This window comes from Macaca fascicularis, chromosome 1, assembly GCF_037993035.2.
Source record: "Macaca fascicularis isolate 582-1 chromosome 1, T2T-MFA8v1.1".
In the NCBI taxonomy this organism is placed as follows: Eukaryota; Metazoa; Chordata; class Mammalia; order Primates; family Cercopithecidae; genus Macaca; species Macaca fascicularis.
The window spans coordinates 189,343,913-189,367,732 of record NC_088375.1 but is presented as its reverse complement, the minus strand read 5'-3'; the positions used below and the strand labels follow the sequence as shown (position 1 = coordinate 189,367,732).

Below are 23,820 nucleotides of genomic sequence, written 5' to 3'. Positions count from 1 at the left end.
CAAAGGACTAGGGAACTTAATGGGATAAGAGGAGAAATATCTGAATTCTAGCCCAATTCAGCCTCCTAATAGCCATTTAACTTGGACAAATCAACTAATAAGGCTATCCATCTTTCACTTTTCTCAACTATAAGTAGGTATGATAATCCCGGATTCACCTAATTTGCAGTGTTATGAGAATCTAATAAAATACGTGAAAGTCTCATGCCTGTAATTCCAGCACTTTGGGAGGCCAAGGCAGGCAGATAACCTAAGGTCAGGAGTTCAAGACTAGCCTGGCCAACATAGTGAAACCCCATCTCTACTAAAAATACAAAAATTAGCCAGGCTTGGTGGTGGGTGCCTGTAATCCCAGCTACTTGGGAGGCTGAGGCAGGAGAATCGCTTGAACCCGGGAAGTGGAGGCTGCAGTGAAGCGAGATTGAGCCACTGCACTCCAGCCTAGGCAACAGAGTGAGATCTTGTCTCGAAAAAAAATATGTGAAAGTTGGCCAGGTGAGATGGCTCACTCCTGTATTCCTACCACTTTAGGAGGCCGAGGCAGGTGGATCGCCTGAGGCTAGGAGTTCGAGGCCAGCCTGGCCAACATGGTAAAACCCCGTCTCTACTAAAGATACAAAAATAAGGTGGGCATGGTGGCAGATGACTGTGATCCCAGCTACTCGGGAGGCCGAGGCACGAGAATCGCTTGAACCTGGGAGGCAGAGGTTGTAGTGAGCAGAGATCATATTACTGCACTCCAGCCTGGGCAACAAAAAATAAAATAAAACATGTGAAAGTGCTTCAAAAAAAATTTAAATGTCATGCGCCAAAAAGAACCAGTTGGGGGCAGCACCATGCAGCACTTCAGATCCTTGGAAGCGTCGATGGGTTTTGGCAAGGCAGAAAGAATGACTAAAAATAAATCTTCTAACTTCTCAAAAGGGAAACTTGTTGATCTGCTTCATCCTGCTTGATAATCCATCTTTGAAAATCTTAAAATAAGGCATAATGACGGCATAAGCACAGCGCCTTGCTCTCTTCATTCTAGTTGAGTCTGCCTAAGGTTCACATTTGAGGTGCCCATTTGCTGAAAAGAAACTGAGCTTGTGAACTTCAAGTTATAAGTGGGCAGTGAAGCTGACGTCTCATCATGCAGGCAGGTTTCTTTAGCTCTGAAAGTCAAAAGGTAGGCAGTGGTTCACTTCTTTAGCATGATGACAGTGTGATATGTCGGGCCTGTCTTCATGAGCCACTCAGGTTTCCCAACTGAGTGCCAGGCAGAAGACACTATAATGAAAAGACTGTATGTGCACTCTCTATAGGCCAGGTGAGGCCAGGACTCTTGGCTCTGGGAAACACTTGTTTACTCTGTTCAGCAATGTCTTTGAAGACCCTGGAAATCCATATGCAAAGCCAGAGGGTGGAGAGCACAGGAAAAGGTGACAAAAGATGAGGAATCACACTTGGCTAATAGATTCTGGCTTTTCCAGGCAAGATGGAAAAAGCGCAAACCAAGGATCAGGGAGGAAAAACAAATGGAATTTGCTTTTATAACCCATTTCTCTTGCCTGCCTTTGGTGAATAAATTAGTTGGGCTGATAAGCCTCTAGGCCCTCAGAAACCACTTCTCAATGTTTCAAGACCTTTACATGTATGAGAAAAGGAAATTTAAGATCTGCCAACAAGGAAGACTTCTTTTTTTTTTTTTTTTTTTTGATATGGAGTCTCACTCTGTCACTCAGGCTGGAGTTCAGTGGCGCCATCTTGGCTCACTGCAACCCACGCCTTCCAGGTTCAAGTGATTCTCCAGTCTCAGCTTCCCGAGTAGCTGGGATTACAGGCTCGTGTCACCAGGCCCAGCTAATTTTTGTATTTTTTTTAGTAGAGACAGGGTTTTCCCATGTTGGCCAGGCTGGTCTCGAACTCGTGACCTCAGGTGATCCACCCGCCTCAGCCTCCCAAAGTGCTAGGATTACAGGCATGAGCCACCGCACCCAGCCAGAAGATTTCTACACAGTCTCTGTGCCCATTAGCTGGAATGTTCACTTCTCCATAAGCAACTCGCAGTGCAGACTCAGCTGGTGTGGCTTCTAAACAAATCCCTCTGCAGGAAGCAGAGACAAGAGCAACTGTATTAGCATGTTCAGCTTTCCCAGACAGGGATAACAGCTGTTTTGCTTTCATTTTCAGCTAGACCACTCCCTCGGTCAGCCCTATAAAACAACCCAAGGCATTGGTAATACAGTTAATTATTACAGAAGTTTTAACATTTTTAATTGTTGTTATTTTAAGCTTTTAAGTTAGAAACCATAATACAGCCAATAAAATGTGTTACAGGTACTTCAATACCTCTCAGTGGCTGTTACCTTTTTCTATACCAATTTTAACTATACCAAAACCTGCCTCACTTCCTCATGGTCTAATAAAATAACAGAGTTTCTTGCATTTCATTTGTGTTTGACACTTGGTTTCATTACATATACACAGCCTTTTCCTAGAAGGCACTCAGTAACTTTTAAAAGTGTATTGGTAATTCAACTATATTATGTAAATAAACCTTTATTACTAAAATGCAAGAAATCATATGCCAACATCTTTTTAATATCACCAAAGGCACAGAGAAGTGGACATTCAGTTCTCCACTCAGGAATATCAATTCAGGTTATTTCTACAAACATTTATTGAGCACTCTTTCCCCTACTGCCACTTCCATATGAGAGTAAGAACTTGTCTCTTGGCCAGGCACAGTGGCTCTCGTCTGTAATCCCAGCACTTTGAGAAGCTGATGTGGGAGGATCGCTTGAGGCCAGGAGCTCAACACCAGCCTAGGCAACATAGCAAGACCCCCCTCTCAAAAAAAAGATGATAAATTATATGTTATATGTATTTTACCACGATAGAGAGAGTGTGTGTGTGTGTACAAGCGTCCCCATAGTTCTTTAGTCCCTTCCACTATGTAAGGACATAGCAAAAAGACAGGTATCTATGAACCATGAAGTAGGCCCTCACCAAACACTGAATCTGCCTGTGCCTAGATCTTAGATTGCCCAGACTCCAGAAGTGTGAGAAATAAGCTTCTGTTGTTTATAAGCTACCCAGTCTATGATATATTCTTATAGCAGCACAAATGGACTAAGACAACTGCCTAGGCTAAAGAGTATAGGTTCTTCCCACATATTCCCTATAGGGTCTGGTAGGTACCAATTCAGGCACAGACAAGCACATAAACACATCCATACAGAGAATATTCTGGACTGGCTCTAGGGAATATGTACCTCTCTCTGAGGTAAATGCACCCAGGACTCCAGTTCCCAATTCTTGCTGATTCTAGTCAGCTACAGTAGTCTCAACCAGTCATAACTATTCAGAACATAAGACAAAATAGTAGCTTTAAAAAATTTTGAATTATCAATGTACTGATACCTGCAACCAAATAAGCTTATCTCTGAACAGTGGCTCAAAGGCATTCAGAGAAGGTCTGGAGAAAATATCAACTGTAAGAATTATTATTCCCTTTTGAAAAATCTACCCAACTGGCCAGGAGTTAGGGCACTTACCCAAGGAAGATAACTGTGCTGCCATCCAACTAGCAGATAATTTGCTACCATCTAATTAGCAACATGGTACTGAGAAAGATTCATCCATCCTTCTATTCACCTACCCAAACACTGAAAACCTACAATGTGAAACACAAAGATAAATGGGGCCAGTCTCTGCCCACAGAGACTAGTCTAGCCTAGATGGTCTAGTAGAGATGCCATACAATCAACTAACACTTTTTTTTCCACACAGGAGAATAACATGATCAGATATGCTACATAGAAATATCATTCTTTTTTTTTTTTTTTTTTTTTTGAGACGGAGTCTCGCTCTGTCACCCAGGCTGGAGTGCTGTGGCCGGATCTCAGCTCACTGCAAGCTCCGCCTCCCGGGTTCACGCCATTCTCCTGCCTCAGCCTCCTGAGTAGCTGGGACTACAGGCGCCCGCCACCTCACCCGGCTAGTTTTTTTGTATTTTTTAGTAGAGACAGGGTTTCACCGTGTTAGCCAGGATGGTCTCGATCTCCTGACCTCGTGATCCGCCCGTCTCGGCCTCCCAAAGTGCTGGGATTACAGGCTTGAGCCACCGCGCCCGGCCAGAAATATCATTCTAACGGTAGTATAAAAATGTATGAAAAGATCAGAAACTGAGGCTGGGAGAAGAGTTAGAATAACCAAGGCCTGAATAAGACAATGGCAGCAAGAATGGAAAGGAGGTTAATATCTAAGAGACATTAGAGGTAGAATCAACAAGATTTGGTGTTTGTTCAACAGCAAGGAGTAACTGAAGAGATAAGGTATAAATACAAAGTCAGTCTAGTATGGTGTTTAGCTCACAGTACACAACTCATTCTCCCAATTAACAGTATCTTTTTAAATTTTATTTTCATTTTTTACAACAGGTAGAACCCACTATCAATAACTTACCATTCTCACCCCTCCCTTAGGTTATTCCGTTAGCTTTCTAACCTGTTTTCTTGCCCGCTTTTGCATCTTGAAAAGATTTAGCCCTCATTCCAATCCATTTTTCACAATATAGCAAAGACAGTCTTTCTGAAATGCCAACCTGAAGCCACTCTCTTGTTAAAATTATTCAGTGACGCTCTATTACTTGTAGGATAAAACCCACAATCCTCAGAAAGGCACACAAAGCCTTTCACTCCTGCTTATAAAAGTCTGACTCCTGGCCGGGCGCGGTGGCTCAAGCCTGTAATCCCAGCACTTTGGGAGGCCGAGACGGGCGGATCACGAGGTCAGGAGATCGAGACCATCCTGGCTAACACGGTGAAACCCCGTCTCTACTAAAAAATACAAAACACTAGCTGGGCGAGGTGGCAGGCGCCTGTAGTCCCAGCTACTCGGAAGGCTGAGGCAGGAGAATGGCGTAAACCCAGGAGGCGGAGCTTGCAGTGAGCTGAGATCCGGCCACTGCACTCCAGCCTGGGGGACAGAGCGAGACTCCGTCTCAAAAAAAAAAAAAAAAAGTCTGACTCCTGCTCACCTGCACATTTGTACACATTGCTGGTCCCTTTACCTGTAATATCCTTCCCCTTTGCCCACCTAGGCCTGGCTAATATTCACTCATTGTTGAGGATTTAATTCCATTTCATGGTTACCCATAGGCAGGGTTGGGGATAAGAAAGATAGTCTATGCAAAAGGAACACAAAGATAACAAAGCACAGAGATTAGTAATTATTCTTTTTTTTCTGTATAAGTAGGGGAGAAAGGATGAAGCTACAAAGTTAAGATGGGCAATATAATATAGTGGGGACTGCAGTTAGACTGGCTAGGATTGAATCTCATCTCAGACTATAATAGTTGCAGAGCCCTGAGTTGGTTACTCAGTTTGTTTAATATACATCTATAAAATGGGAATAATAATAGTGCCTAACCCACAGAGTTGCTGTGAAGATTCAGTAAGTTGATACACGTAAAATGCTAAGAATAATATCAAGGAAAGTCCTCAATATGTCAGTTATGACTATTTCTATTATTATTATATTTGTTATTAGTGCAGAAGTTCTGGAATACCAAGACGAAGCATCTACAGTTAATTCAGTAAATCACATGGGCCACTGAAGGTTTATAGGTAAAGGTATAATATGATCTAATGAGGGTTGAATTATATCCCCCCAAAAGATGCATGCAAGTCCTAAACCCTGGTAACTATAAATGTGACCTTATTTGGAAATAGGGTCTTTGCTGATATAATCAAGTTAAGATGAGGTCATATCGGAGTAGGGCAGGCCCTTAATCCAATATGACTGGAATTCTTATAAAAAGAGGGGCAAGAGATACAGGCACACAGGGAGAATTGTCATGTTAAGATAGAGGCAGAAATTGGACTGAGACATCTACAAGGCAAGGAACACCAAAAACCTACCAGAAGCTAGGAAAAGGCAAGGAAGGATCTTCCCGTAGAGCCTTCAGAGAGAACAGGGCCCTACCAACACTTTGATTTTGGACTTCCAGTCTTCCGAACTCTGAGATAGTAAGTTTCTGCGATGTCACCCACATTGTAGTGCTTTGCTATGGCGGCTCTAAGAAACTAATACATGACCCAAACTGCCTTTTAGAAAGATCATTCTGGTAGCAGGATAGAGAAGGAACTAGAGGCAGGTTTGGAGGGTACTGCAACAGCCAGATGAGAGGTGACCAACATCTAACAGTGCTATTTATGGGCAATAAAAAGTTGGCTATAGTCAGAATATAAAGCTTTTTAGCAACTGAGTGATAGATATGAGAAATAAGGAAAAAAGAGTCAAAGACATCTCAGAGATTCCAAATTGAAAGGTTCAGACAGCAATGGAAAAATATTTCAGAATCTTAAACGACTCGATGTGCCATCAGTAAGTCAGAAACCTGTCATAAACCAGTATCAATGTCAAACAGCCAAATCAGTGGCTTGTTGGCACTCTACTCTTTGGAGGGGCTCTTTGCAAAAAAGGGTTTGGGCCCCGACCTAGTTTTCACTGTAGCCCAACAATGTTTTTGTGCTGGCCACTGTATGTTTGTTGGTAGGCTTCAAACACAAAGGCTAGCCGACATCCCATCCTGCTGGCTTGGGTTAAAGAAGAAAAGAAAGCTTTGTTACTGCTCTGGGTAATTCCAGGACAGACATCCCAAGAGTGCCCTGTGGGAGGCTTGTGCTCCAAAGAAGCCTCCTGTTCTCAGCTCAAGAATCCACAGCCACTACAAGCGTACATCCGTATATCTGCCAAGGACTAAATTTGCTTACCACTCCAGGAGGTTCACCAGGGCTTGCCTAACTGAAACAGTCAGTAGTAATGAGCTGACTCAAAAAGAAAAAGGGAACACTAGATCAAGCCACAGAGTAAAATGTTCTTAATAACCCAAAATATATTTCAGAATATTTAAGTGTTTAACTCTTGGCCTTCATATATGCTTACTGAATATCCTTCTTCATGCCCTCCTTCATGGCTTTGCTAATTCTTATTCATCCTTCTTATTTATTTATTTATTTTCATTTTTATCTTATTTTTTTGAGTCAAAGTTTCCCTCTTGTCACCCAGGCTGTACTGCAATGGCACGATCTCAGCTCACTGCAACCTCCTCCTCTTGGGTTCAAGTGATTTTCTGAGTAGCTAGGATTACAGGAGTGCACCACCACACCTGGCTTCCTCTTCTTTTTTTTTTTTTTTTTTTTTTTTTTGAGACAGAATCTCACTCTGTCACCCAGGCTGCAGTGCAGTGGCACAATCTCAGCTCACTGCAACCTCTGCCTCCTGGGTTCACACGATTCTCCTGCCTCAGCCTCCTGAGTAGCTGGGATTACAGGGGTGCACCACCACACCCAGCTAATTTTTGTATTTTTAGTAGAGATAGGGTTTCACCATGTTGGTCAGGCTGGTCTTGAACTCCTCATCTCATGATCTGCCCACCTTGGCCTCCCAAAGTGCTGGGATTGCAGGCGTGAGCCACCGCACCCGGCCTAATTTTGTATTTTTAGTACAGATGGGATTTCACCGTGTTGGCCAGGCTGGTCTCAAACTCCTGACCTCAGGTGATCTGCCTGCTTCAACCTCCCAAAGTGCTGGCATTACAGGCATGAACCACCACACTGGGCCTTATTTATTTATTATTTTTTGAGACGGAGTATCACTCTGTCGCCCAGGTTGGAGTGCAGTGGTGCGATCCCGGCTCACTGCAACCTCCACCTCCAGGGTTTAAGCAATTCTCCTGCATCAGCCTCCTGAGTAACTGGGATTACAGGCACGGACCACCACACCCATCTAATTTTTGGTATTTTTAGCAGAGACGGAGTTTCAACATGTTGACCAGCTGGTCTCAAACTCCTGACCTCAAGTGATCTGCCTGCTTCAGCCTCCCAAAGTGTTGGGATTACAGGTGTGAGCCGCCACGGCCAGCCACTTATTCATCCTTCTGAACTCATGGAAAGCATTCCTTGATACTTCATCCCATTCTTTGTGCTAGGCTGGGCACAGTGGCTCATGCCTGTAATCCCAGTACTTTGGGAGGCTGAGGAGGGAGGATTGCTTCAGCCCAGGAGTTTGAGCCCACTCTTGGTGCCACTTTAGCATCCTGCACATGTTTCTACTATTGTTCATCACACATCACACTGTAGTATAACATTTATGGCAGGAACTAGGTCCTGCTCAATTTTGTAAGCCCCTTTGTAAAACTCAGTGAAATTGTTGAACAAACAAATGCATAAGTAAGTGCATTTAAATAAATGGAGGTGGGTTTTAAGTTCCCTCTTTTATTGGAAGCCCCACCCCCCCAATTTAATCATTAAAATGTAATTTAAGATATAAAAGAGAAATGTGCTTTTAGAGGAACTTTCCAATAAATATCATGCAAAAACAAATATTTAATAATGCTGGCTGGGCGCAGAGGCTCATGCCTGTAATCCCAGCACTTCTGAAGGCCAAGGTGGGCAGACTGCTTGAGCTCACGAGTTCGAGACCAGCCTGGGTAACATGGTAAAACCTTGTCTCTACAAAAAATACAAAAATTAGCCGGGCATAGTAGTGCATGCCTGTAGTCTCAGCTACTCAGGAGGCTGAGGTGGGAGGATGGCTTGAGCTGGGGAGGCAGAGGTTGCAGTGAGCCAACATTGCAACACTGCACCCCAGCCTGGGCATTAGAGCCAGACCTTGTCTCAAAAATAAATAAAATAAAATAAAATAAAATAAAATAAAATAAAATAAAATAAAATGTTCAGTAATGTCTACTCAGACAAAGAAAGGCTCAGGCAAGACTGAGTCTGATCTTCTACATTGAGGAGACCATGTTGATTAGTGTTACGTTCAAAAAAACCAATTCCGAAGTAATGCATACACAGCTGAAAGAAGGAAGTATTCCAGCTGCACCCACCAAGTTTTCTATATTTCAGTAAATGGCATCGCCATCCACCTAGAGACTGGGCATCATTTGGTTCCTCATTCTCCTTCTTTTTTTTTTTTTTTTTTTTTTGAGATGGTGCCTGCCACCATGCCTGGCTAATTTTTTGTTTTTAGTAGAGACAGGGTTTCACCATGTTGGCCAGGCTGGGCTCGAACTCCTGACCTCAGGTAATCTGCCCACCTCAGTCAGCCTCTCAAAGTGCTGGGATTACAGGCGTGAGCCACCACACCTGGCAGAGCACTTTCATAGTTACCTCATCTGACCATTGTAATATCTTTTTTTTTTTTTTTTTTTTTGAGATGGAGTTTCACTCTTGTTGCCCAGGCTGGAGTGCAATGGTGCGATCTTGGCTCACTGCAACCTCCACCTCCTGGGTTCAAGCAATTATCCTGCCTCAGCCTTCTGAGTAGCTGGGATTACAGGCGCCCGCCACCACATCCGGCTAATTTTTTGTATATTTAGTAGAGATGGTTTTCACCTTATTGGCCAGGCTGGTCTTGAACTCCTGACTTCAGGAATCCACCCACCTTGGCCTCCCAAAGTGCTGCGATTACAGGCGTGAGCCACCTCACCTGGCCTGACTATTATAATATCTTGAAACATTCTTGTCATTTTTCATTTTTGGGTTTTTTTGGGTTTTTTTTTTGTTTTTGTTTGTTTGTTTGTTTTTTGAGATGGAGTCTTGCTCCATTGCCCAGGCTGGGCTGTAGTGATGCAGTCTTAGCTCACTGAAACCTCTGCCTCTGGGTTCAAGCAATTATCCTGTCTCAGCCTCCTGAGTATATGGGACTACAGGCACCTGCCACCACGCCCAGCTAATTTTTGTATTTTTAGTAGAGATGGGGGTTTCACATTGGTGGTCAGGCTGGTCTCGAACTCCTGACCTCAGGTGATCCACCCGCCTTGGCCTCCCAAAGTGCTGAGATTACAGGCATGAGCCACCGAACCTGGCTGGTTGTTTGTTTGTTTTTTGAGATGGAGTTTTGCTCTTGTTGCCCAGGCTGGAGTGCAATGGCGCCTTCTTGGCTCACTGCAACCTCCACCTCCTGGCTTCAAGCAATTCTCCTGCCTCAGCCTCCCAAGTAGCTGGGATTACAGGTGTGTGCCACCATGCCTGGCTAACTTTGTATTTTTAGTAGAGATGGAGTTTCACCATGTTGGTCAGGCTGGTCTCAAACTCCTGACCTCAAGTGACCCATCTGCCTTGGCCTCCCAAAGTGCTGGGATTATGGGTGTGAGCCACTAGGCCAGCCCAGAGAATTTACATAACTTGCCTATGATTATTCAGCTAGTAAATAGTACAGCCTGGATTTGCATCCAAGCCTTGCGACCTCAAAGCCTGGGTTTCTTCTACCCTAGGAGTGTACACTCATGTAGAGAAGCTAAAGCAAAAAAAGCTTTAATAAATGAAAGAATGGGGCTGACTGCAGTGGCTCACGCCTGTAATCCCAGCACTTTGGGAGACCGAGGCAGGCGGATCATGAGGTCAAGAGTTCGAGACCAGCCTGGCCAATATTGTGAAACCCTGCCTCTACAACAAAATTAGCTGGGCATGGTGGCAGGCGCCTGTAATTCCAGGCACTCGGGAGGCTGAGGCAGAAGAATCACTTGAAACCAGAAGGTGGAGGTTGCAGTGAGCCGAGATTGCACCACTGCACTCCAGCCTGGGCAACAAAAGTGAAACTCTGTCTCTAAATAAATAAATAAAAAATAAATAAATAAAATAAAATAAAGAATGTGTAATAACAAAAGTACAAAAATTCTATATAGGAGAAGATTAATGGAAGGAAACATTATGATCAAATGAGTGGTGGCAGTGGAGGCGGGTAGAGAGGATGTGGCCAAGAAAAATAATCAGGAAAGGTTTTATGGGGAAATAAGTGGACTTTGAGGCCAGGTCTTGAAGGAAAGATGATTTTTTTTTTTTTTTTTTTTTTGAGATGGAGTCTTGCTCTGTCACCCAGGCTGGAGTGCAGTGGCAAGATCTTGGCTCACTGCAACCTCCACCTCCTGGGTTCAAGCAATTCTCCTGCCTCAGCCTCCCCAGTAGCTGGGATTAAAGGTGTGCACCACCACACCTAGCTAATTTTTGTGTTTTTAGTAGAGATGGGGTTTCACCATGTTGGCCAGGCTGGTCTCAAACTCCTGACCTCATGATCCACCTGCGTCGACCTTCCAAAGAGATGGGATTACAGGCGTGAGCCACCACATCCAGCCAGGGAAGATAATTTATATGGGACAGAGGGAAAGAGTATATTCTAGGTTGAAGAAACAATACGGATAAAGAGGCAGGAAAACACAGACCATGTTCAGCACACAATAAGAAATCCAGTTTGCCTGAATTATAGAGTACTTGTTAAAGAAGAGGAGAACTAGGAGAAAAGTAGTATTATGGTAGGGTATAAAGGACTAGAATATCAGGCTGAGTTTATCCTGAATTCCATTTTTAAACTCTAGCTGTGAATCAAAATAATTTGTAGAACTTTATTTATTTATTTTTAAATACAGATATTTGCATCTCACCCAAGACTTTAATCAATAAGGAAATCACTGAAGGTTTTTGAGCCAGGAAATGCCATTGATTGTTAATTTATTTATTCAATCAACAAATATGATAAGCAGCTACCATTTGTCAGGCACTGTGCTAGGAACCAAAGGATGTCAATGTAAATAAAACAATCCCTGCCCTCAAGGACTTTATAATCTACACATATGAACAGTCAGCTGAAATCAAAGATAAATTCTATTGTATTATGGGAGCACATAGGAGGGGTACCAAACTAATCTTGGAAGATCAGACAAGGCTTCCCAGAGAAAATGAATTCTAAGCTGGGGCCTGCAGAATTGGTTGGGCCGGGGCGATGAAGAGGTGTGTTCTGGGCAAAGAAAAAATCTGGTGCAGAGCTCCAAAGGTGGAAAGGGTCATGTTCCATTTGTGGAACTGAAAGAAGTTCAGTACAGCTGTAGCGCCCAGTTGAGACAGGAGCAGAGAGGCAAGAGAAGTGAGCAGTGAGGCCACAGAGATAAGCAGTAGCAAGATCAGTTTTGACTTTACCCTGAGGACAATGAGGAGCCATAGAAGGGTTTTTTCAGGGAGAAACAAAATGATACTGGCATAAAAACAGACATATAGACCAATGTAATGGAATAGAGAGCACAGAAATAAACACCTATCAATTGGGAAAGGACAGTCTTTGCAACAAATGAGAAATGCAAATCAAACCACAATGAGATATCACCTCACATCCATTAAGATAGCTACTATCAAAAAAAAAGAAAAAAAGAAAATAACAAGTATTGGTGAGGATGTGGAGAAACTGGAACCCTTATGCACCGTCAGTGAGATTGTAAAATGGTGCAACTGCAGAAAAAAAATATAGCAGTTCCTCAAAAAGTTAAAAATAGAACTACTATACAGTCCAGCAATCCTACTTCTGGGTATGTACCCAAAAGTCTGGAAAGTAGGGTTTCAAAGAGATATTTGCATACCCATGTTCATAGCAGCATAATTTACACTAGCCAAGAGGTGAAAGCAACACAAATGTTCATTGACCCATGAATGGATAAACAAAGTATGGTATATACGTACAATAAAATATTTATGCAGCCATAAAAAGCAAGAAAATACTATCACATGCAACAACATAGATGAACCTTGTGGATATTATGGTAAGTGAAATAATGCGATCCCCAAAAGACAAATACCATATGATTCCACTTATATGAGGTATCACAATTAGTCAAATTCATAGAAACTGAAAGTATAGGCTGGGTGCAGTGGCTCATGCCTGTAAATCCCAGCACTTTAGGAGGCTGAGGTGGGCGAATTGCCTGAGCTCAGGAGTTCGAGACTAGCCTGGGCAACATGATGAAACCCCATCTCTACAAAAAATACAAAAAAAAAAAAAAAATTAGCTGGGCATGGTGATGCACGGCTGTAGTCCCAGCTACTTGGGAGGCTGAGGTGGGAGAATCGCTTGAGCCTGGGAGGTGGAGGTTGCAGGCAGCCGAGATCACACCACGGCACTCCAGCCTGGGTGCCTGGGTAACAGCGAGACCCTGTCTCAAAAGTAAAAAAGAAAATAGAATGGTTGTTACCAGGAGCTGGGAAGAGGGAGAAATGAGCAGTCGTTGTTTAATGGGTATAGAGTTTGTTTCACAAGATGAAAAAGGCCAGCCATAGTGGCTCACTTCTATACTCCCAGCACTTTAGAACAAGGTGGGAGGATTGCTTGAACCCAGGAGTTTGAGACCAGCCTGGGCAACACAGCGAGACCTCATATCTACAAAAAATAAAAAATTAGCCAGATGTGGTGGCACATGCCTGTAGTACCAGCTACTTGAAAGGCTGAGACAGGAGGATCACTTGAGCTTGGGAAATGAAGACTGCAGTAAGCCATGATCACTCCACTGCATTCCAGCCTGGGTGATAGAGTGAGACCCATCTTATTTTTGAAACAATAACAATTGAAAAAAGATGAAAAAGATCTGGCAGCCGGACGCGTGGCTCATGCCTGTAATCCCAGCACTTTGGGAGGCCGAGGCGGGCAGATCACCTGAGCTCAGGAGTTCAAGACCAGCCTGGGCAACATGTGAAACCCTGTTTCCACTACAAAATACAAAAAATTAGCCGGGTGTGGTGGTGCATGCCTGTAATGCCAGCTACTCGGGAGGCTGAGGCAGGAGAATCGCTTGAACCCAGGAGGCAGAGGTTGCAGTGAGCCAAGATCGTCCACTGCACTCCAGCCTGGGTGACAGAGTGAGACTCTGTCTCAACAACAACAACAACCACAACAACAAAACAAGATCTGGCCTGGTACAGTAGCTACTGTCCCTGTTACGTGGGAGGCTAAGGCAGGAGGACTGCTTGAGCCCGAGAATTTGCGGCTGTAATATACTATGAACTCCAGCCTGGGCAACAGAGCAAGACTCTGCTTCTTTCTTTAAAAAAAAGAAAAAAAGGCCAGGCGTGGTGGCTCATGCCTGTAATTCCAGCACCTTGGGAGGTCGAGGCGGGAGGATCACCTGAGGTCAGGAGTTCGAGACCAGCCTCAACATGGAGAAACCCTATCTCTACTAAAAATACAAAATTAGTTGGGCGTTGTGGTGCATGCCTGTAAACCCAGCTACTTGGGAGGCTGAGGCAGAAGAATTGCTTGAACCTGGGAGGCGGAGGTTGCGGTGAGCCAAGATCGCGCCATTGCACTCCAGCCTGGGCAGCAAGAGCGAAACTCCGTTTCAAAAAAAGAAAATAAAAAGGTCTGGAGATCTGTTGCACAACAATGTGAACATAATACTAACTACTGAACTACATACTTAAAAATGGATAAGATGATTCAAAACAAACAAAGATTTGTATTTCAGGACCACTCCAGTTGGCAATATAGACTATAGATTTAAAGTGTGAAACAAGACTGACAGAGAGACTAGTTAAAAGGTTATGGCAAGAGATGATGATGGCAGAAGGAATGGTGTAAGATAAATAGTTCAAGATAGTAAAGAGGTGAGATGAACAGTACATGGTGATTGATAAGATTTGGAAAAGGGATAGATTAGGGAGAAAGGAAAAGGAAACTATCATTTGTAGAAGAGCCAAGCACTGTATTAATACTTTTGCAAGTTATTAATTCATTTAACAAACATTTATTGAGCAGCCACTTGTGCCTAGTATTACAGAAGATTTTACACAATCATTCTGCCACTATCATAGAACAGCTTCTCATTTTTTGAAGTTCACTAAACTAGCCCTTGACACAGTACCTGCTTAATAATTATTTGTTAAGTAGGAAACAGACACAAGCAATTGCATTGAAATGAGCTAAAATGAGCAAGTAAGGAAATAAATGCCTATGATTGACTCTGGAAACCACTGATCTAAGAATTTATTATCTAAGCAAATAATGGTGACCAGGATAACAAGAAAAAACCACATAAAGAGAAAAAGAAAGTAAATACAGAAAGTGTAGACAGTGATTATGTATCAGGCACAGGGATGCAGAACTGCCCCTGAGTAGTAGCAATGTGTGAGAGGTATATCGGGACACCCTCCTTCCATGGTCCTACTTGCTGCAGATTCCAAAGTTGGAACAGCTCCCAGGAGCCAACATAGAACCAACTCCTGGGAATGATACCACTTATCGAGTTAGGAAAATTACACTTGGCAAATCTATTAGAAACACATCTAGCCTAAACTCAAAAAGAACTCTGTGAATTCAACTGTCGCACTAGTTTAACAATCATGAGGGGATTAGGAGAAAGATTAGCTAGAAATCCTCTGAAGAACTTTCTAAATCCTTCTGCTGTCCTCATACTACCAATGCTGTAAAGAGATTCATCAAATGGATGGCCAAAACGACCTTGAAAGAGGCAGATATCTTTGCAGCTAACAGTTTACTGTTAAAAGCTCAAGTGTTGGGGAGGAGTACCCATTTATCCATTTTCCATTTACCCAACAAATATTTATTGCATGCCTTTATGCTCCAGTTACTGACAATTCAGCAGTGAACAATAGCCAAGCCCAAGGAGCTCAAAATCTATAAACCTGTAAGTACAGGATTATAGTCAGCCAAAATTTGATTTAAATCCTAGCTCAGCTACGAGACCTTAGCTAACTTAATCTCTTTCTGAGCCTCAGATTTGTCATCTGTAAAATGGGAAAAATATTACCTATTTCATAGGATTGCATGCTAATTAAATAATATATATTGAGAGGGAGAAAAAAAAAGCTTAGCAGACCCTGGCACATAGAAAACATTTACTATGAAAAATCACTTAATGATTTTTTTTATTTTTGTTACTCAGGAGATAATACAGCAGTTGAAAAATGCCTCCTTCCAAATCAATGAAACACTCTCTAATGAAAATGTTGATAAACAGGGTATGAACAAGGAAGGTATCACTCAGAGTACTCCTTCAGACACCAGTACTCTATGAAGATATCTCAACTCGAATGTTCAATAAATATCTCAAACTGAACCTATTCAAAAATGACCTCTTGGTCATCTCCCATTGTGTACCTCCTATAGTCTTCCCCATCTCCATTAATGGCAACTCTATTTTTTAGGTGTTCAGGCCAAAAACCTCAGAGTTATCCTTGACTTCTCTCATCCTCTCATACCCCACAGCCAATGCATCAGGAAAGCCTATTTTTTTGCTTTTCTTCTACTTTCAAAATGGATCCAGAATTCCCAGCTCCACTGCTATCATTCTGGTCCATTACCATCAACTCTCACCTTTTTTGTAGCCTTTATCTATTGCACAGACTTTATTGTAACAGTCTCTTAACTGGTTTTCCTGCTTTCATCCTTTCTCTTTTTTCAGTCATTCACCAAACAGTAGCCAGGATGATCCCATTAAAGAATGTCACAAAAACCTCAAAAGACTTCACAATTCATCCTGAGTAAAATCTAAAGTTCTTACAGCAGTATATATGAGACTCTGATCTAGCCAGTGTTTCCTCTCTGACTCCATCTACTACTGTTTTCCTCAAGCTCTCCACTGCAGTCACATCACCCACCTTGGAGTTATTCAACCGGACCAGGCACACTTCTGTCTCCATGCCTTTGCACATACTATTCCAACTACCTACAACACTTTCATATCCACACAGTTAGTTTCTTCACCTTCTTAAATTTTTTTTGTGTGTGTGAGCCACCACACCCGGCCCACCTTCTTAAATTTTAGCCTCTTTTGTGATGCCTTCCCTGTCTACATGTTGAAAATTGTAATCTTCTGCCGGGCGCGGTGGCTCATGCCTGTAATCCCAGCACTTTGGGAGGCCGAGATGGGCGGATCACGAGGTCAGGAGTTCGAGACCAGCCTGACCAACATGGTGAAACCTTGTCTCTACTAAAAATACAAAAAATAGCCGGGCCTGGTGGTGAGTCCCTGTAATCCCAGCTACTTGGGAGGCTAAGGCAGGAGAATTGCTTGAACCTGGGAGGCAGAGGTTGCAGTGAGCCGAGATCGCGCCACTGCACTCCAGCCTGGGCAGCAGAGCGAGACTCCGTCTCAAAAAAAAAAAAAAAAAGAAAAAGAAAATTGTAAACCACCTAGCACTTAACATCATATATACTACAATTTGTTTCCTTGTTTAGTTTAACTCCTCTGCCCACCCCCTGCTGATTAAAATATAAATTCCAGCTGGGTACAGTGGCTCATGCCTGTAGTCCCAGTGCTTTGAGAGGCCAAGATGGGAGGATCACTTGAGCCCAGGACCAGCCTGGGCAACATAACAAGACCCTCTCACTACCAAAAATAAATAAAATAAAATAAAGTTAAACTTAAAAGAAAAAAATTAAATGTGGGACAGGGATTTTTATTTGTTCATTATTATATTCCCAGTACCTGGAATAGTGCCAGACATGGTAGGAGCCAAATAAATATCTTTTGGATGAATAAATGAGCCAAAAGCAAGCAAGCAAGTCAGAGAAAAACTGTTTTAAGGATAAAGTAAACTAAATAAACTCTTCTATTATTTGTGGGCTAGCTTGCCAACCTCAAATTCTTGTTTCTCAAATGTCACAGGGAGTTACTAAAAATAAGAACAGAAATGTACCGCAGTTTGAGAGTTTTTTATTACTAAAAGAGCAAAGCAAAAAAATTAAATAAAAATTACTTTTTCCAAAAGCAAAGTATATGTCAAACTGTATTTGTAGAAATATTTTTTGCACATAGAAGTTTAAGTGAAATAAACTTCTAATTATGAAAGGATTTGAGATGTGACATTTCTTTCTCTCTCTCTCTCTCTTTTTTTTTTTTTTTTTTTGAGACAGAGTCTTACTCTGTAATCCAGGCTAGAGTATAGTGGTGTGATCTCGGCTCTGTAGCCTCTGCCTCCAGGGTTGAAGCAATTCTCCTGCCTCAGCCTCTCAAGTAGCTGGGATTACAGGCCCCCGCCACCATGTATGGCTAATTTTTTTTTTTTTTTTTTTTTTGTATTTTGAGTAGAGACAGGGTTTCACCATGTTGGCCAGGCTGGTCTTGAACTCCTGACCTCAAGTGATCCATCTGCCTTGGCCTCCCAAAGTGCTAGGATTACAGGTGTGAGCCACTGTGCCTCCCTTCACACTATTTTTGATTTCTGGCTCTTTCCACTAGGACTAATTCAGCTTTCTTAGAGCTGGGTCTACACTAGACCATCAACTACAAACACACACTAAGCATGTACTATGGACCCAGCCACACAGGGTATTACTATAGGCCCTATCTAGGAGACTTAGTTCCAATTAGAGAACCTGGGATTTGACACAGCTTGGAGATAAGAGAGATAAGGACATTCCTAGTCCTGGAAGGGATACCCAAAGCCAGAATGTATAAAAGAGAGCAAAAAGACCCATGTAACTAAAGGAGGGATTCATATTATCAAACAAGATCAGAGAGAATTTTTTAGACAGAAGCATCACATTATCAAGTGTGCTTGATGACTATTATTCAGATAGTAGTATGTCAAAATGAAGAAAAGAGGTCAGGTGTGATAGCTCACACCTGTAATCCCAGCATTTTGGGAGGCCCAGGTGGGAGGATCTGTTAAGGTCAGGAGTTCGAGACCAGCCTGGGTGATATAGTGAGACTCCATCCTACAAAAAATGTAAAAATTAGCTGGGTGTGGTGGCATGCACCTGTAGTTCCAGCTAATGGGGAGGCTGAGACAGGAGGATCATTTGAGCCCAAGGGTTTGAGGCTGCAGTGAGCTATGATGGTGCCACTGTATTCCATCTTAGGTGACAGAGCAGCAAAACCTTGACTCTTAAGAGAAAACAAAACAAAAAAAAAGTATTTATAGGAATTGAGGCATGGAATAATATTATAGTCTTGGAATGAAGAGAAAGAAGAATAATCAGAAAGATATCACAAAGAAGAAAAGAGGATAAGACTGGGGGCCGATTAAATTTAAGTGATGAGAAAAAAATCAAAACTAATCCCAAAGTACAAAGGATTCTAACGGGAGAACAAGGATTTTTTTTTTTTTTTTTTTTTTGAGACAGAGTCTCACTCTGTTGGCCAGGCTGGAGTGCAGTGGCACAATCTCGGCTCACTGCAACCTCCGCCTCCCAGGCTCAGGTGATTCTCCTGCCTTAGCCTCCTGAGTAGCTGGTATTACAGGCATGTGCCACCACACCCAGCTAATTTTTGTATTTTTAGTAGAGACGGGGTTTCACCATGTTGGCCAGGCTGGTCTTGAACTCCTGACCTCAGGTAATCTGCCCACCTCGGCCTCCCAAAGTGCTGGGATTACAGGTGAGAGCCACCACACCTGGCTGAGAACAAGGATTCTAATAATGATAAGGGCCAGGCATAGTGGCTCACTGGTACTCATGCATTATTTATGAGTTTAACTCATAAATATTAAACTCATTTAACTATGAGTTTATAAACTCATAAATAATGCATGTCTGATTATATAAGGCTTCTTATAAGTCTGACAAAAGCAACTCAGAAGCAATACATATCAACCCGCATAAACAAGAAATTTCCAAAGTCACTAATACTCTTTTTTTTTTTGAAACGGAGTCTCTCTCTGTCACCCAGGCTGGAGTACAGTGGCGCAATCTCGGCTCACTGCAAGCTCCGCCTCCCAGGTTCACACCATTCTCCTGCCTCAGCCTCCTGAGTAGCTGGGACTACAGACGCCCACCACCATACCCGGCTGATTTTTCGTATTTTTTTTTTTTAGTAGAGACGGGGTTTCACCATGTTAGCCAGAATGGTCTCCATCTCCTAACCTTGTGATCCGCCCGCCTTGGCCTCCCAAAGTGCTGGGATTACAGGCGTGAGCCACCGCGCCCGGTTAATACTCTTAATAAAGAAAGAAGATGTATGGTTGTGTGGGAATAGGGAGTGACAGCAGGATCAGGGCTATGTGAATAAAAAACTGCAATAGCCTTTAGCTAAAAGCATTTCTTTCAGTACCAAACATCTGCTCGATTGAGGTGGCTCTGTTGTAAAAAGACCGAATCACCTCGACTAGGCCAAGGAGTATTCTGCAACTGCAGAATTGGCTCAGTGGTTCTCATTGCCACAGAAGAAAATAAGAATAGTTTATTTATTTTATTATTATTTTTTTTCAGACAGGAGTCTCGCTCTGTTTCCTACAGCTCTGTTGGCTAGAGTGTAGTGGCATGATCTTGGCTCACTGCAACCTCCACCTCCCAGGTTCAAGCGATTCTCCTGCTTCAGCCTCTGGAGTAACCGGGACCATGGGCATGTGCCACCCACGCCTGGCTAATTTCTGTATTTTTTGTAGAGACAAAAATACAAAAAATAATTTTTGTATTTTTTGTTTCACCATGTTGGCCAGGCTGGTCTCAAACTCCTGGCCTCAAGTGATCCACCTGCCTTGGCCTCCCAAAGTGCTGGGATTACAGGCATGAGCCACTGCACCTGGCCAGATAGTCGTCTTCATGGCAGAAAAGGCAAGAGAGACACCCAAAACATCCTGCTCACCAAGTAATTCAAATGCTGACTCCCCTGATCAGAGAGTACTGCCATTTGTGATCCCTCTCCACAACCATATACCTTACCCAATTCCCCAGTCTTCTAGTCACTGAGAGGTTCTGCACTAACAGGTTCCCAAATGGCTTGATGTGATGGTATTTCCTTCTCTGTGCCTTTCTTAACAATATTAAAAGGAAAAAGCGCTTTGAAATGACACACAATCTATCCAGAGGCATCTCTTTCTCTCCTCTCTTTTTCTCTCTCTCTCTCCTCTCTATCCCAACCTCCCACTCATCTTGGATATAGAAGAGAAAACATATACCATGTAAGTTTTTGGCAGCTACTTTTTGATTATGAGTGACAGACATCTTTATTTTAGGATGAAATTGACAACATAAAGACAGGGCAAAGAGAATAAGGTCTCTGGACAACATCAATTTAACCACTGAATTATATCAATACTTAATCTAATAAACTGCTAAAATTCCAGTTATATGAGTCCTTTTGTTGTTTAAAGGCCATTTAACTTTTTTCTGTTACTTGCTCCCAAACATATTCTAATATACCCAATGACCAGGAAGGAAGTATCTTTTCCAAATAACCCAGAATACATAAAAAGTGAATTGAATTCTACAAACACTATGCATGCTACACATATAAGATCTTGTGCTTAGCACTGCGGGGAATATAAAAATCAGTTAAGCACAGGATGTTGTAATAGAAATAGACTTTGAAGTCAGATGAACCTGGATGCAATCCTACTTTGGGGAAGTAACTTAATTTCTCTAAAGTTTTAGTTTTCTCATCCACAAAAAGGAAGAAATAAGATTATAGCATTGTGAGAATTATAGTTAATATAAAGTATCAACCATAGAATTCTGCCCATAGTGGGAGTTTAATAACTAATAGTTGTTACAGTTTAAGAAATGGGAGAAATTCTTCACCCACCAATGGGGCAGAAAACACAAATACTTATGATCTGCTGACTGGGATATTTATAGGGCATGGGTGATTGTCAAGGGTTCCAATTCTTCACCTCCTACTGAATCTGTACCTTATGACACATAACTTTGCAGCATACTCTTGATAATTGCAGCATACTCTTGATAAGGGCAGAGCATATTTCCTACCCCTGGACTCAAGCATGTGACTTGCTTTGTCCAATGGGATGTTGACCAAGCAAATCTGAACAAAAGGAGAGTCATGAAAAGCAGTTTTGCAAATGGACTGGCATATTCTTGCTATTCTGGTATCATCTTAAAAAGGACAAGTCGAGTCTAGCCCACTGGCCCCAGAAGGATGAGCTAGAGCAAAGCTCTCCCAGCAAATCCCAGCATAGAGCAGACCACCAGCTGACCTGCAGATGCATGAGTGAGCCTAAGTGAGATCAGCACAACTGCCCAATCTAGCCCCACTCAGTTCAGCTAACCCTGGAAATGTATGAGAAATAAACATTTATTGTATGCTTTTGAGGTTTTGTGGTTGGAGGGCAACAGCTAACCAATACACAGAATTATATTTTCTGTCTAAAAAAACCAAAGATTTACACTTCCCTGATACTTGTGACTAAGTGAAAGACATGGTTAGGTCTTATGAAAGAAAGACAGAATGAAAGACATACTTATGGTACATTCCTATTCTTTTTTTTAGAGGTCTCTCTCTGTTGCTCAGGCTGGAGTGCAGTGGTAAAATCATGGCTCATTGCACTGTCAACCTTCAACCTCCTGGGCTCAAGCAATCATCCTGTCTCAGCCTCCCAAGTAGCTGAGACTATAGGTGTGTATCACCACATCTGGCCAATTTTTAAATTTTTTATAGAGTCTGGGTCTCACTACCTTGCCAACGCTGGTTTCAAAATCATGGCCTCAAGCAATCCTTCTGCCTCCACCTCCTAAAAGTGTTGGAATTATAGGCATGAGCCACTGCACCCAGCCTCAATACAGATTCTTATTTCAACTCATTAAAATTAAAAGGTTTCATGTGACCTTTCACCAAACTGTTTTCACTATATATTTTTTGAGACAGGGTCTTGCTCTGTCACCAAGGCTGGAATATAGTAGTGCAATTATGGTTCACTGCAGCCTCAACCTGCTAGGCTCAGATGATCCTCCTACCTCAGCCTCTCCAATAGCTGGGACTACAGGTGCATGCTACCACAACTGACTAATTTTTGTATTTTTTGTAGAGACAGGCTTTTGCCATGTTGCCCAGGCTGGTCTCAAATTCCTGAGCTCAAGCGATCTGTCCACGTTGGCCTCTGGGAGTGTTGGGACTACAGGCATGAACTACCATGCCCAGCCTACGCTTTCACTTTAACAAATACTAGTTTGCTTAAAAACTTGATTCAGCTGGCCGGGCGCAGTGGCTCATGCCTGTAATCCCAGCACTTTGGGAGGCCGATGCAGGCGGATCACCTGAGGTCAGGAGTTCAAGACCAAAGTGACCAACATGGAGAAACCCCGTCTCTACTAAAAATACAAAATTAGCCAGTCATGGTGGCACATGCCTGTAATCCCGACTACTCAGGAGGCTGAGGCAGGAGAATTGCTTGAACCCGGGAGATGGATTGCGGTGAGCTGAGATCCGGCCATTGCACTCCAGCCGGGGCAACAAAAGCGAAACTCCATCTCAAAAAAAAAAAATCTTGAGTCTATCCTTACTACAGGTAGGTTAAAAACAAAAACAAAATAAAAACCTAACTGTCGGACTGTTCCAAGTTCAATTAATGTCTACAATTACAAAGAAGACTCATGGAAATGGTTCAAGCCCAGGAAAGTCCATATCACTAATGTATATGAGAAATATTCTTCCAAATAATGTCAGTGTTTTATAGGTATTAATGAGTGCTATGCTTGTCTACTGTAATTATTGACAAATAAATTGTGAAGAGAAATGAGGAATGGTACTCACATTACTTTGGAGGACAAGCATTCCACCAACTGAAAAGTATTTACTGAATGCCATCTAAGTTTCAAGGACTGTGCTAGATATTATTAATAATTTCTTTTTTATGATCCTTACCATATAGTTGTGCTGCCAAGTCAAATTATAAGGCAATTAAACCTAGAAGTCTCCAAAGACCTATGCCATCAAGGCCTTTGCTGATCCCCTTCTAAAAATAACCAAGAGCATTTGGCTATTTGGGCTTCATCACCATCAGTCTATTAACATCATATTAAAAATTACTAATATCATAAGCTATGTCAAAATCTCATTAATGCTTCTGGAAAGACTGGCAATAAATACTCTTTCATAAAGTACACATTGTATGTTGTATATGGCTATAAACAAGCTAGCAAGCAGCAGATTAAGTACAACATGGCCAAGAGAATATTGCATTATGATCATCCATTACTGTCATTTCCACCACATCCTGCTTTAAAACATGCAACTTAACACAGATTTTAAAGGATGTTCTTCTCTGTCAGCAAAACTAACACACCAGCCCTTTCAATGAATTCACATTTCAGAGA

The 23,820-nt window shown here is 42.4% G+C and overlaps 1 protein-coding gene across 4 annotated transcripts in view; it reads right to left on the bottom strand.

Moving 5' to 3' along the window:
- TESK2 (testis associated actin remodelling kinase 2) overlaps window positions 1-23,820 on the bottom strand; it is a 152,607-nt gene that overhangs the window by 15,205 nt on the left and 113,582 nt on the right. The window lies entirely within an intron of this gene.